Source organism: Scardinius erythrophthalmus (genome assembly GCF_964197995.2).
Source record: "Scardinius erythrophthalmus genome assembly, chromosome: 2".
NCBI lineage: Eukaryota > Metazoa > Chordata > Actinopteri > Cypriniformes > Leuciscidae > Scardinius > Scardinius erythrophthalmus.
The window spans coordinates 12,278,138-12,295,592 of record NC_138222.1 but is presented as its reverse complement, the minus strand read 5'-3'; the positions used below and the strand labels follow the sequence as shown (position 1 = coordinate 12,295,592).

Here is a 17,455-nt window from a genome sequence, read left to right as displayed (position 1 = left end):
GTCACACACCTTTGTGCCATTCCTGAAACATAGTACATACCTGTCATTTCCAAGGTGTTTGATTTTTCATGTACAAAGACTCATGTGAATGTTGAAGTCAGCAGGACTCCTCAGTGGCATCTGGTCCCTGTAAAAATAAAAAATAAAAAAAATAAATCCAAAACAACTGTGACCATGCTGATATCAAGAGAAACTATAGGGCTGCACGATTTTGGGAATACATTTTAGATTTTTCTGGTTAAAATTGCGATTTACAATTTACAATATATATATATACTGAAGCGATCGAGCCGCTCCAAACTATGAAACATTATTGCAATGATGCTGAAAATTCAGCTTTGCATCACAGGAATAAATTATTTTTTAAAGTATATTCAAATAGAAAACTATTATTTTAAGTTGTAATAATATTTCACAATATTACTGTTTTTTTCTCTGTATTTTTGATCAAATAAACGCAGCCTTGATAAGCATTAAAGACTTCTTTCAAAAATATAAAAAGACGTAATGTTTCCAAACTTTTGACCTGTACTGTGTATATATATATACACATATACATACATTTTAGCCTGGCACCAGTTTAACTAGTAGCAATAATGTAAAGTTTATGCAACAATAACATGCTTACTATTATGAGTGGAAATTTCTTACCTTCTTAAAAATCTTTCTCATCTTCAAATCGCATTCTTCTAATTCTTCTGAGGTAAATCCAAGGTAAACAGCACAGCACAAACACAACGTGTCTTTCAAACTTGATGAAAAGCAGAGGAGTACTGAAGTCTCTGATTCTTTGTTTTTGAGGTAATGAGGGCGCACATGGATGATTTGCATGTGAACAGCTCGTGTGCGTGTGGTCACATTAGAGCTAATAAGCACGCGCTTGAGAAACTACCTCTCGTTGCTTGGATTACTTAAACAGAAAATATTTGTTTTTGATATGATTTACATAATTTAAAAATAGAGACTTTAAGCTTTGTAAAGACATATGTCTCATATGTCAGTGTGGCAAGCATTCGCTGAGTTACAGATACAGTTGGCAAGATTTTTTTTTTATCATATTCACTGAAACCGACACTATGCTCCGACAGAACAACATAAATCAGCCGGTTTAAGAAAAAAAAAACCTGCTCTTCTACCTCCACCTGGAGCCTGTTATTTGTTTTGCTAAAATCCCGCTCCCGGTTCTTCTGGTCCAATCAGGGTTGTGTGAGATCTGACTGTCAATCACAGGTCGTGCACACACCTAAATAAGGGAGACATACAAAATGTGCAGAGCAGTGGGTCCCGAGGACTGGAGTTGAGAACCACTGGTCTACACCAAGTGGAAACACATTCCACTTTAGGCCATACAATCTCCTCGTGGAAAGAGCTCTGGAACTGAGTATGGTCTTAAACACTCCAGCTGACAGGCCAGCCTCTAGGGTACTGAGCCCCCTCAGGGGCCATGCCCAAAGTTTCCCCAGGTCTGGTCGAGGATGAATATTGAGCCCCTGGCCTGTGGAAGCAGATCTTTCCACAGAGGGATCTGCCAAAGTTGGCCTGCCAGGAGTGCTGTGATGTCTAAAAACCATACCCGGGCCGGCCAGTACAGAGCCACTAGAAGTAGGCTGATCCCGTCTCGACGGATCTTCTCCAGAAAAAAAACGTACAGGCGTAGCCTCAGCCACGTCTGTACCATGGCATCCAACCCAAATGGGGCTGGATGAGCGAGAGAAAACCACAGTGGGATGTCCCTCGAGACACGAACAAATCCACTTCCACTGGGCCGAACCTCTCACATTTCGACTTCACCACCTCGGTGGGAAGTCTCCATAGCCCGAGCCTCAGCCCCTGTCACGACAGGATGTCTGCCCTCTGATTTTGGTCCCCTGGGACGTGCATTGCTCTGAGAGATAACAGTTTCCCCTGGGACCACAGGAGGATCTGATGCATCAATCTGCATAGAGGGCACAATCTCAGAACCCCCTGATGAATCAAGTAGGAGACCACCGACACATTGTCTATGTGGTGACCCCTGATGTCTGGGAGGAAGCTCCTCAGAGCCCTGCCATCCATGACCGCGCCCCAGCCCGTGAGGGAAGTGCCTGTTGAAGCGGCTTTCCGGCGACATGACGCTCCCAGCATGGGGCCTTCGGACAGAAACCAAGCTTTTTTCCACAGTTATAGGGAACGAAGTCATCTGCGCGTAACCCTGATTATGCGGAAAGGGTTCCCTTCGGGGAGAACCCCTTGTTTTTCAACCACCACTGCAGGGCCCTCATGTGCAGCAGGCCGAATGGAATGATGTTGGACGCTGCTGCCATAAGCCCTAACACTTTCTGAAAATGTTTTACAGTAATGGCTTGGCCTAGCTTTATACTGGTCACCATGGCCAGGATGTACTCGATCCATGCAGGAGACAATTGTGCCTGCATCGTGACCGAGTCCCACACCACTCCCAGGAACGTGGTTCTCTAGGATGTTGCCAGCACGCTTTTTTCGGGTTGAGTCTCAACCCCAGGCTCTGGATGTGGGCAAGGACAACATCTCGATGCCGAACTGCCAGCTCTTGTGACTGGGCCATAATAATCAGTCGTCAATATAATTTAGCACGCTGAAGCCTCAGCGGAGCTAGAGCTGCATCCATGCATTTGGTAAACGTAGTGAGCGAAGTGAGCATCTTGAACCTGAATCTCCTCAGAGACCGATTCAAATGCCTTAGATCTAAAATTAGCGCAACCCTACATCCTTTTTGGGAACTATGAAGTAGCGGCTTTAAAACCCGGACTGCCTGTCCAGCGGAGGAACACGCTCTATGGCCTTCTTTACCAGCAGGAAGTTTACTTTCTGTTCCAATACCCGACCCTGCACTGGGTCGACTGCAGTCCACACCAACCTGTTGAATTTCGGTGGGTGGAATCGAACTGCAGCCTGTAACCCTTCTCTATTGTGCGCAGGACCCAAGGAGAAATATTTGGCAGGTCTTGCCATGCTTTGAAATATTCTACTAAGGGAACCAGCCCCTCGAGACTGATTTCGGGTATTATTCGAGATTCAATCTCGATCCCCTGAATCGGCTCTCCGGCAGGGTGTGGTCGAAACGATTATTGATGTGCGGACGTGAGCGCTGCCTGACCATAAGCCTGTGGGGCAGACAGAGCAGCGTGCGTTCGCTGAAAACCGATGTGTCCCAAAGCGCACTTAACGGCGGGATACAGACATCGATTTCCTGAGGGCTCCTCAGAGGGGAGGCTCTTTCGGTTTCGTTCTCATAACCCTGAAGTGGAGGACCGGCAGTGATTAATTGAAAACAGTTTCTGATATGTGGACACGAACACTGCCTGGCTGCAAGCCTTTGGGGCGGACACTGCACCGTGTATTCGCTGAAAACCGATGTGTCCCGAAGCATACTTGACGCTGGATACAAACATCGATTTCCTGAGGGGGGGCAGCCCTGCTATTTTCGTCTCGTTTTCGATTCCCTGAAGCGGAGGACCGGCAGGGAAAAAAATATATAATTTATTGCATATATTGCAATAATTTTTTTGAAAGAAGTCTCCTCGGCTCACCAAGGCTTCATTTATTTGATCAAAAATACCCCCAAAACAGTAATGTTGTGAAATTGTATTACAATTTAAAACAACTGTTTTCTATGTGAACATATTGTGAAATGTAATTTATTCCTGTGATGTGTAACCCAGAGTGATTACAAATAAAAATTAAGAAAGGAAAAAAATAAATAGTAAGCCAGAGTGGTTATTAAAAGAAATAACCAAAAGTAAATTGAATTAAAAGAAAAGTAAATTAATAACTGAGTTCAGAATTGTAAAGTTAAAACTTTTTCCATTAATGATCCAAAAGTGTTTTCTTTTTGTTCTTATTTTTCTCATGTTGTGAATATGAAAAATGTATGCTGTATTTTCAATGTTACAGATGTGGCCTTTAAAAATGCGCGTCTCAGAGAAAAGAATGCCACGAGCACTTCCGACATTCTGCGGGATCGTGCAGAAGGGGGATTAGGTGTTGGACGCAGGAAATACTAAAACCTGTAGATGGCAGTCGTGTTTCATGTGGCCATACTGAGTTGACGAAGTATGACGAATACAATGTTTTCTTTTGCCAGTTACATAAACAGTCACATATTCTTCATAAAAATCCGACTCAAACGCGCATCATTTGTCTTATTTTTTTTTCTGTGTTTACAGTAGGCTAGAAGAGATGTGATGTAGGCTATGATAACTGAGTCTTATAACACAATAATTTGCGAAGACCTTTAAAGAGACCGAGATCATTTGCGCAATATCATTATCTAATTTTACATTTAGTTCATTTTTGCATCTTAACGTTTTAAATAGTTTTAACATGGTTGTAATGCGTTTTTCTGCATTACACACAGTACTTTTTACTATCATGTTTCCCTTATAGGCGTCGATTTCGGTGGGGACGGTGGGTACGCACCCACCAGATTTCGTCATGAGTCATTTTGTACCCACCACTTTTAATTTCAGTCCATATTAATTTGACTTTTGGTTCAATTTTTTTTTTACCGTTTTCAGTGGTTATGAGGAGCTTAATTAATTTAACCTGAGATGTGCGTTATATCGCTTTTTGATCATTCTTTGTGTTGTCGAATTTTGACACAGTTTCATTATTTGTTCATAATAATTTGATTCATAATTATGTCATTTTTTCTAAAAGTAAAAAAAAACCTGTTTTTTCTAAAAGCAATATTCTAAAGAGATACAAAGACATTGTACGAGTAACCACCAGATTTCGTCATGAGTCATTTTGTACCCACCACTTTTAACTTCCGTTGACCGTTTTCAGTGGTTATGAGGAGCAATATGAGAGAAAAATGTTGTAACCATTGTCTGACACAACAAAAAAAATATATAATATTCATTTTATTTTAATTTTCGTGTTCGCATTTATGAGGGAAAAAACAACGTGTCAGTTTACGGTTATGGACATGAGCGCTCTAAAAGCGGCAATAAAAGTCTGCTTTAAAACTTTAACAGAGACCTCAAACAGAACAGCTGCCTTTCTTTAAATCGAATTTCGTTTTGTATTAATTATATCTTAATTTTAATCAATGTTTCGTGAACCAATGAATTGCCTGGATTTAAGAAGTAAATATAGCAGACAATCACGACATTGGAGGCGCCGGCGATATCTCATAAATGAACCGAAACTCAGCGTCTAATGCACATTCACATTTACAGTGTATTTAGACACATTTAGACGCATTCATAATCATTACTTTTACCGGTTCTTTGTGGCAAGCTTTATGCGTGCGGTCGTGCGCTTGAGTGCGGCTATATTATCGTAAATGCTCATTATTTAAAACAAAGCATAAGCCTCTTCCTGGCATGCAATGGAATCTACAATGTCAGTTGGTTATATCAACATATGTCAAATTAAGTTACGCGATATCAACAAATTAAGCTATAAACATTAATTTGAAATAACTTAAAGCGTATGTATAGTATATTTGCTTAAATAGTATTTAAACAAAGGAACTGCAAGGGATTAAAACCCTGCCCACACGCTGGTGAAAACTGGAAAAACCGTTTTTTTTTTCCACTTAAATAATCCCTTAAAAAGAGTTTAGTGTTGCATAAAACCCCTTAACGGTCATTTCCCTAATTATAACTTAAGGTTTGGAAATCGTAACCTTAAGAGTAACGCAGACAAAAATAAGACGACATGGATGAATTTATGGAACCAGCTGAAGATCATTATGTGCCAAGAATAATTTTTAGGGATAGGGAGAACCCTTTGGACCATTTTAGCGATGAAAAATTGTTGCAAGAATACCCGATTTGATCGACGCGCAATATTTGCGCAATACATCACTAACAAACTAGAGAGCGACCTTGACCATGTCACACATCGCAACCACTCTTTACCTGCGGTGTTACAACTGCTTATAGCACTGCGTTTTTTTTTTTTTTGCAACTGGGAGTTTTCAGTAGTGGGATATGTTTTACATGTGCATAAATCGGCTACCATTCAATAAATGTAGGCTATTAGTGTGTATCGGATTTTCAGGTGATATTCTCAATTCATTCTGTTAACGGACGCTCTGAGGTAAAGTGTTCAGACTGCAGACTTATAGCAACGATTATATTTAATTGAACAGTACAGTCATAACATAACATAACATAACATAACATAACATAACATAACATAACATAACATAACGTACAGACATTATCTTAATTCCATAATGTCCTTAAACATAACAATATTGCTGGCCATAAACTGAGAAAGTGCGTGTCCTTTGTGTGATACAGTTGTCCTAGACGCGACGCGGCGTGTTAGTGTTTTGCGTATCTATGGCAACAACAGCCCAGCTAACATGAGTCCAGCGGGCCAGTGGCGGACCACCGGTGGCAAAGTTGGCATGGGATGGAAACATGGCAGTTCAGGACTACAGCCCATTCTTATGTCACAGAATCCAATACCTGAAAGTTGCCTGGAAATGATCCTGTGTACCTGTAAAAAACAATGCACAACACGCCAGTGCAAATGCCGAAAATCAGGGCTGTTATGCACTGCAATGTGTGCATGTCAGAGTGATGACCAATGTCCTTGTTTAAATGTGGAGTTGTAGTCCTCAAGTATACCAAGGTAAGAGGTAACCAAAGAACTTAGAAAAGGACTGCAGAAAGAAATACTAATCAAAATGAAATTCCAAAGACAAATGGCACACAAGCAAACTAGAAAGGTATAAAAACAATTTACCAAAAACAATTTACAAAGGAAGTGAACTACAGAACTAAAAATCTAACAGAAAAGAGCAAAGCAATTAAGCTACAAATATGAAAGAAAATATACAGAAACAAGATGTGATCTGTTGATCTGTTCAAGGGAAGTTTCATGGTGTTTTTTTTCTCTGTTCACTTGGGTTTTTCGATGTTTGACAACATTTTCGATGTTTTCGATGTTCTACAAATATGAAAGAAAATATACAGAAACAAGATGTGATCTGTTGATCTGTTCAAGGGAAGTTTCATGGTGTTTTTTTTTTCTCTGTTCACTTGGGTTTTTCGATGTTTGAATTAAGAGCATAAATGCTTTGTTTGCATAAAAAAATGAAATCTCAGACAACTTGCAATGGTGTTTTTCTTAGTTATTATGTAATATGGAATACATCACATATCATATATACACTGGGAACATTTAAGAGTGATATTGATTGAATATGTATGTTGGCCTTAAAGAACACACACAAATAATGCTTAATTTCACCTTAAAAGATGGTATTTTGCATTTATATACATAAAAAAGGCAGTCAGCCTCCATTATATCTTTGCTCTGACCCTTGACTATCGATCTAGAAACTTAATTTCCTCATCTTGATTGCCTACTTACAAAAAAACTAGGGGAAAATGATCCAACGACTGAGCAAGATAGGCAATTTGGCGGCCATTTTGATATGCAAATTAGAAGGTCAAAAACTAAAAATTTCGCTTGGGAACCAGTTTTTTCGGATTCAGCACCCTTGAAATATGTAAGGTAAGCCGGTTCCCGACTTGTACCCATAAATGCTCCTCACTTCTTATAGAAGGCCATTTTTCAAAAATCCGTCTAGACTAATAATGCAATGTCAGATCTGGGGCCGGTTTCACAAAGCTATTTTAGACGGTCTATAGTGTTAGACAAGTCTAAAATTGACTCATAGACTAGTCTATTGCAAGCTAGACTGTTTCACAAAAATAAAGACTGACTTAATTTAGACCAAAAAAATTAGACACCTTACCCCCAGGCTAACTTAGGTCTAAGACTCTGTGTTACCTTGGCAACCAGCAGTAACAATCAGTTACATTACAAACAGCCAAAAGAAAAGGGAAAATGGCTCATAATTTAAACATTTCTTCTTGTTTCTACCTCTACATTCCCAAGTAAAATGTCCTTGTTACTGTTAGGGCCGTTACATAGTCAACGCGAGCAACGATCGACGCGCTCCCTTTCATAGTCTAAACAGTGGACGCAACAGGGGGTAGTAGAGTCATAGTGGAGTCATAGCTCCGAACGCCCGTCTATTTCGCTTCAAACGCTCGCTTTATACGCGCGTCCTATTCGCCTTGGACGCGCGAATGGATTCAAAATGTTCAAGCGTCGAGCTAGACGCGATAGACAAGAATTTGACGCTCGCGTTTGGTGTGAATGCTGCATAATAACAGTCTGCGATGTCAAGATTGTAACGCTTGAATGTGTGTGTGTGTGTGTGTGTGTGTGTGTGTGTGTGTGTGTGTGTGTGTCAGAGAGAGAGAGGCACGGGCGCGATCGAACAGTGGAAACATAAAAACATACTCCGTCATTTATACTCCTCCAACAAACACATATTTCCCACTGGGGTAAACTGCACTGAGTGGTTGAATGCACTTACTCGATCCGCCATGTTTTTTGTTTTGAAAAGTGTCTTATTTTACCCAAAATGCATTGCAGTGTAGTCCTACTTAAGATAGTCAGAGTCTTAAGTGCTTTGTGCAACGGTCTGATTTAGATGTCTATCTGAAGTCTGACTATCTACTATATCTAAGCCATAGTCAAAGTCTATCTTTGTGAAACCGGCCCCTGGAGTACTTAGAAGTGATGGAAAATGCTGCTAACATGCGCACGATCATCTCAAAGCTCCCATACAGGCTGAGAGAGAGATTCAGGAGCGTCGCCATAGACATTCAGAAAAAGTAAGATCGGTGGACAAAGTTCAAAGACGTAGTGTTACTTGTCAACACACAGGCTGAAATGGCAGCACACCCTGTGTTTGGTGAAATCTCAGGACAAACAAAGCGTCAGACTGAAAGGTCAAGTGGAAAGAAAAATATCACAACACTAACCACTGAAGTAAAAGAACAAAAAGCTGAGAAAGATGCTGCTGATGCCGGAAACAAGAAAGCTCAGGAGAAGGGTCTGGGAGATCATACCATGGAACAGTGCAAGAAACTCCAAAGAAAGCACAAAGAAAAGTTTGAATTCCTTAACCCTCAGGGGTCTGAGATCACGCCGGCGTGATCTGCTCGATTTTTTTCCTTATGAGTTGATTGAGACCCGAAATTCTCTTTTGACTTTGATTTTACAAAACAAGTTTCATACATCAATCGATTCTGTTAAATGTGTATTATTTTTGTGTATACTCACAATAAAAACAAAGTGTTGTGCTTTTTGCCAAATAAAGAAAAATAAACACGAAGCGAGTTCTGCCTTCTCTCTGTCCGTGTAGTCCATTCTGAAACGCGTCCGAAAATGAACTGTAGCTTAGCGAATACTCAGTCAAACAGGCATTCAGACACACAGGCATGAAGCTTGAATTCTCTACTTTTTAATGAAGTAATTTATATAAAAAACAAATATTCTCATCTTGTGAAATCTGTATTAAAAGAGAGCGATTCCAGTCGACCTCATTAGAGCTAATTCAAATGTAATGTGACTCCGCCCACAGAGAGCGCGTGCTATTCAAACGCAAATGGCTGAGGTAATCCGCGCAATCCTGTGAACGCCCCTATCATCAGCACAAGAAAACCAAAACACCAGTTTATTCAGAACATTACTTGTTTACAACGCAGCGCTGTGAGGAATAATGACGAATACGAGGAATACGAGCTGAGGAATACTAGTAAGTTTTTCCTTCTCAGGTTTCTGTTTATGATTGAATGAACGGCATAGATGCGCTGTTTACCACAGCTGGCAAAAAACAATATTACGTGACAGTTGACTTTCAAACATTCACAGATACCTCAAAACAGAAAGTACAAATCCTTTCTTTAAAACGAATTTCGTTTTGTATCAATTGTATCTTAATTTTAATATTTTTTTCATTAACAAATTTCCTGGATTTAAAGTAAATATAGGCTAGCAATCACAACATAAGGTGCTTGAACTGGAGATCATCAACCAGACCATAGCCTACTCGCCTCACATGTCTAAAAAATGTGAAATATATTTACATTTACAGCTGGTTCTAAACAAAACCATCCAAAACAAAAAAACTATGTAGCCTAATAAATGTGCGTTTCTCCGGTGCGTTCACTAGCCTACTGCGAAGATCGCGAGTCAATAGCCTATCGTATTTTTTTTATATTTTTATTTATTTATTGCACAAGTCATACATAAATTCATTCATTCATTCATTCATTATTACATGTGAACGAATAAAAGAATAGAAAAAAAGGAACATGGAGAAGAAAATCTTATGATACCTGTCGCTTATTTGTGCACATCAGAAAAATAAATAAAAAACAGCTACTTTATAAATGGATCAACCCCAATCCTCACCCCAAACACCAAATATTTTCAGTAATACCTATCTTTACACTTAATTATCATCATTTTAAGCGTGTGTAAGCGTATTTCATGAAAACAACGTTACAGTCAGGTGAAATATGAAAGACAACATTTTGTTTAGTAGATTTGGGTACAGTTTTTACTGTAGAATATACTGCCTCGTCAAATAAGCTTTTGTTTAGCAATTTCTATATATAAAATAGCCTACTATTTTTGTCAAAAATAAAGTCATCAACTAAGATGTTAGCTGTTCCAATGTTGGCTATATTCAAAGTAATGAATACATAGATAAAATGTAGGCCTATAATCTTTTTTTACAAAGAAAGAGTACACTTGAAATATTGTTGAAATTGTAATTATTGTTGTAATTGTAACCTTTTTAATAAAATAGCAAAACATATTTACAAGATAGATGTAAGCAAAATCTTAAATGGTCCTTGCATTGTGGCTCAGTCAGTTGTCACACCTGAGTGAATGGCTCATCATTATGCAGAGTGGGTGGTAATTCAGGTGAAAACCACTCCTCGTTCACGCCCCCCTCGCATATTGGCTTTCCAAGCAAAACCTGTTTTACATCAATTTAAATCAATGTATGGTTTTATGTGAACGATAAAGCAAGACTATTTTCACATAATTTAGAAGAAAAAACTATAGGCGATGATATCCTTTAGTCAAAAGTCTTATTGCCACATATTTAGTATGTGTTTTGTGGCCTTATTTCTGCAACTTTCATTTTTATTTTTTCCAATAACCACGCATAAACATTATTCTCTTAAAAATTCAAACATATACATGCATGTTGATCAGATATTTTGGTAGCCCTGTTTGTGCTATATAGAGTGAATTTACACCTTTGCCATTAACATGTTTATAAATAACTGAAAAAAGCACAAATGTCAGAGCATGTCAGAACACCTCTAGGGCCCAGAAAACACCTCAGACTCCAGAGGGTTAAGAGCAAAGGACTTTGTTTCAGTTGTCTTATAGGAGGACACATTAGTAATGGCTGTGAAGAAAAGAAGAGCTGTCAGATATGTTCAGCGACACACACCAATTTAAAGACTTACCAAAGGAAGAGGCTTCACAGGAGGAGCAATAAGAGGAGTCTCCAAAGAAAGAGCAAACCGTTGTCAGTGGATTCGTGGATGCAGGGGAAGCATGCTCTCAGACTGGGGTCAGGGGTACAGGTAGTGTCCTCGCCATCGTTCCTGTGAGAGTTAAGGCAAAGAAAGGCAACAAGGTGTTGACTTATGCATTCATGGATCCAGGGAGTAATGCCTCCTTCTGCACTAACAAGCTGGCAAACGACCTTCACCTGCAAGGAAAAAATGTGAACATCCTACTCACTACTATGGGAGACCAAATGACAGTCTCATGTAAAGCTGTATCAGACCTAGAAGTGAGTAGCCTAGAAGGTGATGACTTTATCGAGTTTACAGGTGTTTTGTAATGCATTGAGAAGGTGTGCCGAGGACAAGAAGAACATGTTTTGTGCAGCAGTAGTGGATACAGTCTTAAATAATTTTTATGTAGATGATTGTTTGAGATCAGTTGCCACTGAACAAGAAGCAGTCAGACTACTCCAAGACTTGAAGGCCATCTGTCAAACAGGAGGTTTTAGACTGACAAAATGGACGACGAACAATCGAAATGTGTTGTTAAACATTCCACTTGAGGACCGGGCAACAGAAGTCAAAGATCTCGATCTTGACCAGGATTCCCTCGCCATCAAGAGAGCTTTGGGAGTACAGTGGTGTATCCGGTCAAATCAGTTCAAGTTTCACGTGCACATAGAGCAGAAGCCTCTTACTAGGAGAGGAATCCTGTCTACGATGAGTTCAGTCTACGACCCACTGGGAATGTTGTCGCCAGTCATACTGCCTGCTAGAAACATCCTGCAAGAATTGTGTAGACTAAGAACAGGCTGGGATGACACTGTGCCAGAACATTTCGCACAACAATGGACAGAGTGGACTGAAGAACTTCAACAGCTCAATGACTTTGAAGTGGATTGGTGCTTTAAACCACCTGAGTTTGGGAAAACAGTGCAAGCTCGGCTGCATCACTTTTGTGACGCGTGCGAAACAGGCTATGGTACTGTTACTTACTTAGTCCAGAAGAACAGTAGCAACCAAATATGCTGCTCATTTGTCTTGGGAAAGTCAAGGGTTGCCCCTCTCAAACCACCAACTATCCCGCGGATGGAGCTGACGGCGGCTGCCTTAGCTGTGAAGGTGGATGTTATGCTGAAGAAAGAACTACAGTTGCCACTGTCAGATTCCAGGTTTTGGACGGACAGTACTGCCGTACTCAAGTACTTAGCAAATGAGAACATCAGATTTAAGAAATTTGTGGCGAACAGGATTGCCATAATTTTGCAAGCATCAAAAGTGCAGTAATGGAGCTACGTCAACACTCAGTTGAATCCTGCTGATTGGGCCTCCAGGGGACAAAAGGGTAGTGTCTTCATGAAGAACGAAGTTTGGATTGCAGGGCCTGTCTTCCTCAGTAAACCTGAAAGGGAATGGCCAGACAAGCACGATCACATAGAAGAGCTTACAGCTGAAGATCCTGAGGTCAAGAAAGGCATACTTGTCAATGCTACAACAGCAAAAGAAAGCACTGATGCAATGCAACAACTAATTCAATACTATTCTTCATGGATAAACCTCAAGAAGGCTGTGGCGTGGCTCACACGACTCAAGGGAACCCTGGTAAACCTGTCAAGGAAGAGAAAGGAGATGAATGGATTGTACAGTGAGCAACAACGGGTGAACAGGGAGATGTTGAGCTACAAAAAGAGTCTCAAACAGACTTACCTGACCGTGGACAATCTGCAACAAGCTGAGACGGATATTATCAGCCATTGTCAGCAAAGTAGGTTTCAGGAAGAGATATCTGCTCTTCGGAGAAAGGACTCCATCAAGAAGAATAGTCAAATCTTCAGACTGAATCCACAACTTGAAGAGGGAATCCTTCGTGTTGGAGGGAGGCTCAGTCGAGCATCCATGCCAGCCGAAGCCAAGCACCCGATGATCCTGCCCTAAGAACCATCGTGTGGCTGATCTGATTCTCCAGGATTCGCATAAGCGGCTGGGACAGTGGACATAATCATGTCTTGTCTCATGTACGTCAAAAGTACTGGATTATCGCTGCTCCCTCATCAATCAGAAGAATGCTGTCATGGTGTACTATGGTGCATACATGGTGCATCAGGCACACAAATGATGGTGGACTTACCAAGAAACAGAGTTGTACCAGACGAGCCACCCTTCACCAGAACTGGAGTGGATCTATTTGGGCCATTCAACATTAAACGTGGAAGATCATCTGTAAAAAGATATGGGGTGATATTTACTTGCCTTGCTTGTCGTGCGGTCCACATAGAAATGGCAACATCATTGGAAACAGACTCCTTTATTCAAGCTCTGCGTCGCTTCATTGCGAGAAGAGGTCAGGTGAAGGAGATGAGATCTGATAATGGGACCAACTTTGTTGGAGCTGATCATGAGCTCAGAAAGGCAATAAAGGAGTGGAATACTTCACAAATCGAGAACAGCTTGCTCCAATGTGACATCAGATGGTTATTTAATCCACCATCCGGATCCCACCATGGAAGGGTGTGGGAGAGAATCATCCGGTCCATCAGGAAAATCATGGGTGCTACACTGAGAGAAAAAAACTTGGATGAGGAAGGTCTTCAGACGTTCTTCTGTGAATGTGAAGCCATTCTGAATAGTAGGCCTATTACCATGCCTTCCAATGATATTAATGATCTGGAAGCTCTTACCCCACAGCACTTACTCCTGCTCAAGACTAACCCCAACTTACCACCAGGACTCTTCCATAAGGATGATATTAATGCGCGTAAAAGATGAAGGCAAGTCCAGTATATGAGCGATCTATTCTGGAAGCGCTGGATCAAGTAATATATGCCTCAACTCCAGAAGAGACAGAAATGGAACCATCCATCACGGAATTTCATCCTGGGGATGTAGTCTTGATTGTCGACGAATCAGCCCCCAGGGGATCATGGTTGATGGGAAGAATCGTTAAGACTATGGAGGACGAGTATGGAGTGGTCCGCAAGGTTCGAGTAAAGACAAAGATGAATGAACTTGAGAGGCCAATAACTAAACTCTGCTTACTTCAGGAAGCAGTATGAGAAAGACTGTTACTGAGTTTTACTCAAAAGACATTTAGAAAGAAAGAGTCAGCATTTTTATATTTAGGGCTGGGGGAATTAACGCGTTAATCTTTGCGATTAATTTGAGATGTTTAATTTGAATACTATACATTCTCACAATGCAAACGTCCTAAACATTTCTGAGTATTATCAATGTTGAAAACAGTTGTGCTGATTAATATTTTTGTGTAAACCAGTGTGACAGTTTAATCCATTTTCTTTTTCCCTCTCCAGGATCAATTGTTAAATAGACCCAACATATATAAATGGTATTTTACACTACTATTCAAAAGTTTGGTTTCAATATAATTATTTTTTTGTAAAAAAATTCATATTTTTATTCAGCAAGGATGCATTAAATTGACCAGAGAGATTAAAGATTTCTGTTTCAAATAAATGCTTTTTTCCCCCTTTCTATTCATCAAATAATCCTGAAAACAAAAATATGAAGCAGCACAACTGATTTCAACACTGATAATAATCATCATAAATGTTTCATCAAATCATCATATTAGAATGATTTCTGAAGGATAATGTGATGCTTCTCCATAGAAAACAGTTATTTAAAGGTGCCATATGTCATGTCTGGCAAAAAAAAATCAAGTCATACTCCACATTCCATACCAGATGGGGGCAGTATACCTCCAGAAAGTGAATTGGTCTATGCTCCGCCCCTACCTTCTTAGCTGCACATATACAAGTTAAAATAGGGACAACATCTATTTAGAGTGTTACGCTGCCCGCCTGAAGCTAATTTAGCAGCATATATCAAGTTTGATTTTCATTAGCAATACCACTTCTAGCTAAGTTATCATTAGTCACCAAAAAACATTCGGTCTCATTACACCTTGCAATGTTTTCCGTTACGTTTCGTGCGTCCAGGGTGTGTAAAGCAGAAGCAGCCTGGCCAGCGGCGGAGTATGCGCGATCCGTGAGTGCTGAAGACGTTCTGCACGGCTTTGATGGGTGCGCAGGAGGACACAAATGGGCGGCGACAGCTTCTTCCAGTGGCGGGAGCTTTTTCCTCAGCGCCATCAACAGATAGAGCGTTACTAAAACTGTATACACCGCCGCCGACTTGAGCTGCAAAGAAGCTCTGGCCGCCCTGTCAAGGACGCTTGTCAAAAAGTACGGGGAAACTTGACCGCTCTGAATATAGTGAGTGAGTGCGCGCGCGCGCGGCCGGGGCTCGCTCTCTCTCTCTTCTTAGAGGCAGAAGAGCGCGTGCGCGCTTAAAATGTCATATTTTGGTATGATCGTTCACCCGCCAGTGTGGCGGATAGCTTTTTGAGATTTTATTTGTGCTTCAGAGCGCGGTTTTTTCCCTGCAGCGGGTGGTGGTAGGGGTCTCTTGCCAAGGGCTTCAGCCATCCTTCCGCTCTCTTCCCTGAACTGAAATGTAGTAGTGGGCTGTACTTTCCACATCAGGTTCAAGTACGCCCACAAGCCGTGCGAGTTATTCGTGTATTGCATGTTTGGCTGGTGGTTATGTTGCCCGTATACCGCCTCCCATGGCCGAAACTGGTATTACGACACCTGTCGGGCCGTGGCTAGTAATGCTAATGCTAATTAAGGTTGATATCTCTGCAGCACTATAACTTGACATTTTTTTAATGACATCATCGCCCTTATTTCTTCTCATTCTTTTGATGTGTGTAGCTCATTTTTGGGATATTTTTACCTCAATTGTTACATATGGCACCTTTAAATGTTTTAATATTATTTCACAATATTATTGATTTTACTGTATTTTAATTAAATGCAGTCTTGGTGAGCATAAGATACTTACAAAACATGTTTTCTTTTTACCAACAACATTAGTGCATGTTTGAAGTTTTAGTTTAGTTCCGTTATTATCCACAAGTGGAAATTTGTCTTTGGCTTGGTTTTACTCACTAGTAGTGTTGCACGTAAAAAGTATTGCCATACTCGGAAATTAAAAATGGCACGATTCCTAAATTTATTAGTCTCTAGGTTTTGACATAAATGCAGATATAAATGTAATTTAAAAAAATATTATCGATTTTCAAATATTCCCCATGTGTCAAATATATCACCAATGAGGCTTATCATATGTTACCAATATTAAACATTGTTTAATATAATCGCTGTTCATATTTTTATTCAAAGTTCAGAATCAAGATAAAGTTATTACCGGTAACTCTTATGTTTCTTATGATAAATGAGATAATGCTGCTAAATTTATTTATTTTTTACCTTGAATGTCATTGCTCTAATTTATTTTTTATATTTTGATATTTCATATTTTGTTCAAATGTTTAATATATCTGCTGTTCATATGTTAATTTATTAGTGTGTTATATGATTAGAATGTTGTCCCGGTTTTAAAATAAAGCACAGCAGTGATATTTGAGTGTTTCTCGCTTTTCAGGAAAAGTATCGAAAAACTATCGAAATCGCAATTCTTGACTTGGTATCGGTATCGAAACAATAATTTTGGTATCGTGAACACTACTCACTAGTCATCTGGTTGATAGCGCCTCATAGATGATGATCAGCTCTGCCACGGTGAAGGACATCAGCATGGACGGATCTAGAAACACAACAAACTATTTGTCACAGAGCCTACAATATTATTAGGCTATACAATGACAGTTTTTTTTTAAAAAGGAAAGAAGCTACAGCAGAGGTGAAATGCAGAAAAGAGAAAGAATATACAGAAAATGATTTCTTAATTAGGCTAACAGAATTTAGGTTTTTAGGTTTACTTATTCATTGTGGTGTGTTCAAAACCCAATAACACTTGTGGTGTTCCCGGTCAAAAATGACCGGCCTACAAAAAATTGCTTATAAATCACTTGTTATGCTATATTATCACCAAATTTTGGATTCAATCTTTGGTCAACTTGTTCTCTTGCAGTTAGGACTGGTTTTATATTTCTATTTGCATCTGATTAATCGTAGGCCTCATTTATCTGAGAGTAGGCATTTATGAATAATTTTGGAAATATTAAGTAAAATATGAACATGTTTATTATG

General features: G+C 39.9%; 1 long non-coding RNA gene across 1 annotated transcript in view; it reads right to left on the bottom strand.

Annotated features, from left to right (window-relative positions):
- Window positions 1-17,455, bottom strand: part of LOC308684263 — a 72,047-nt gene that overhangs the window by 52,581 nt on the left and 2,011 nt on the right. Inside the window, exon 4 of the long non-coding RNA XR_014029334.1 lies at window positions 16,936-17,009. This is a non-coding gene — a long non-coding RNA (uncharacterized lncRNA). The remainder of the gene's footprint in view (window positions 1-16,935; window positions 17,010-17,455) is intronic.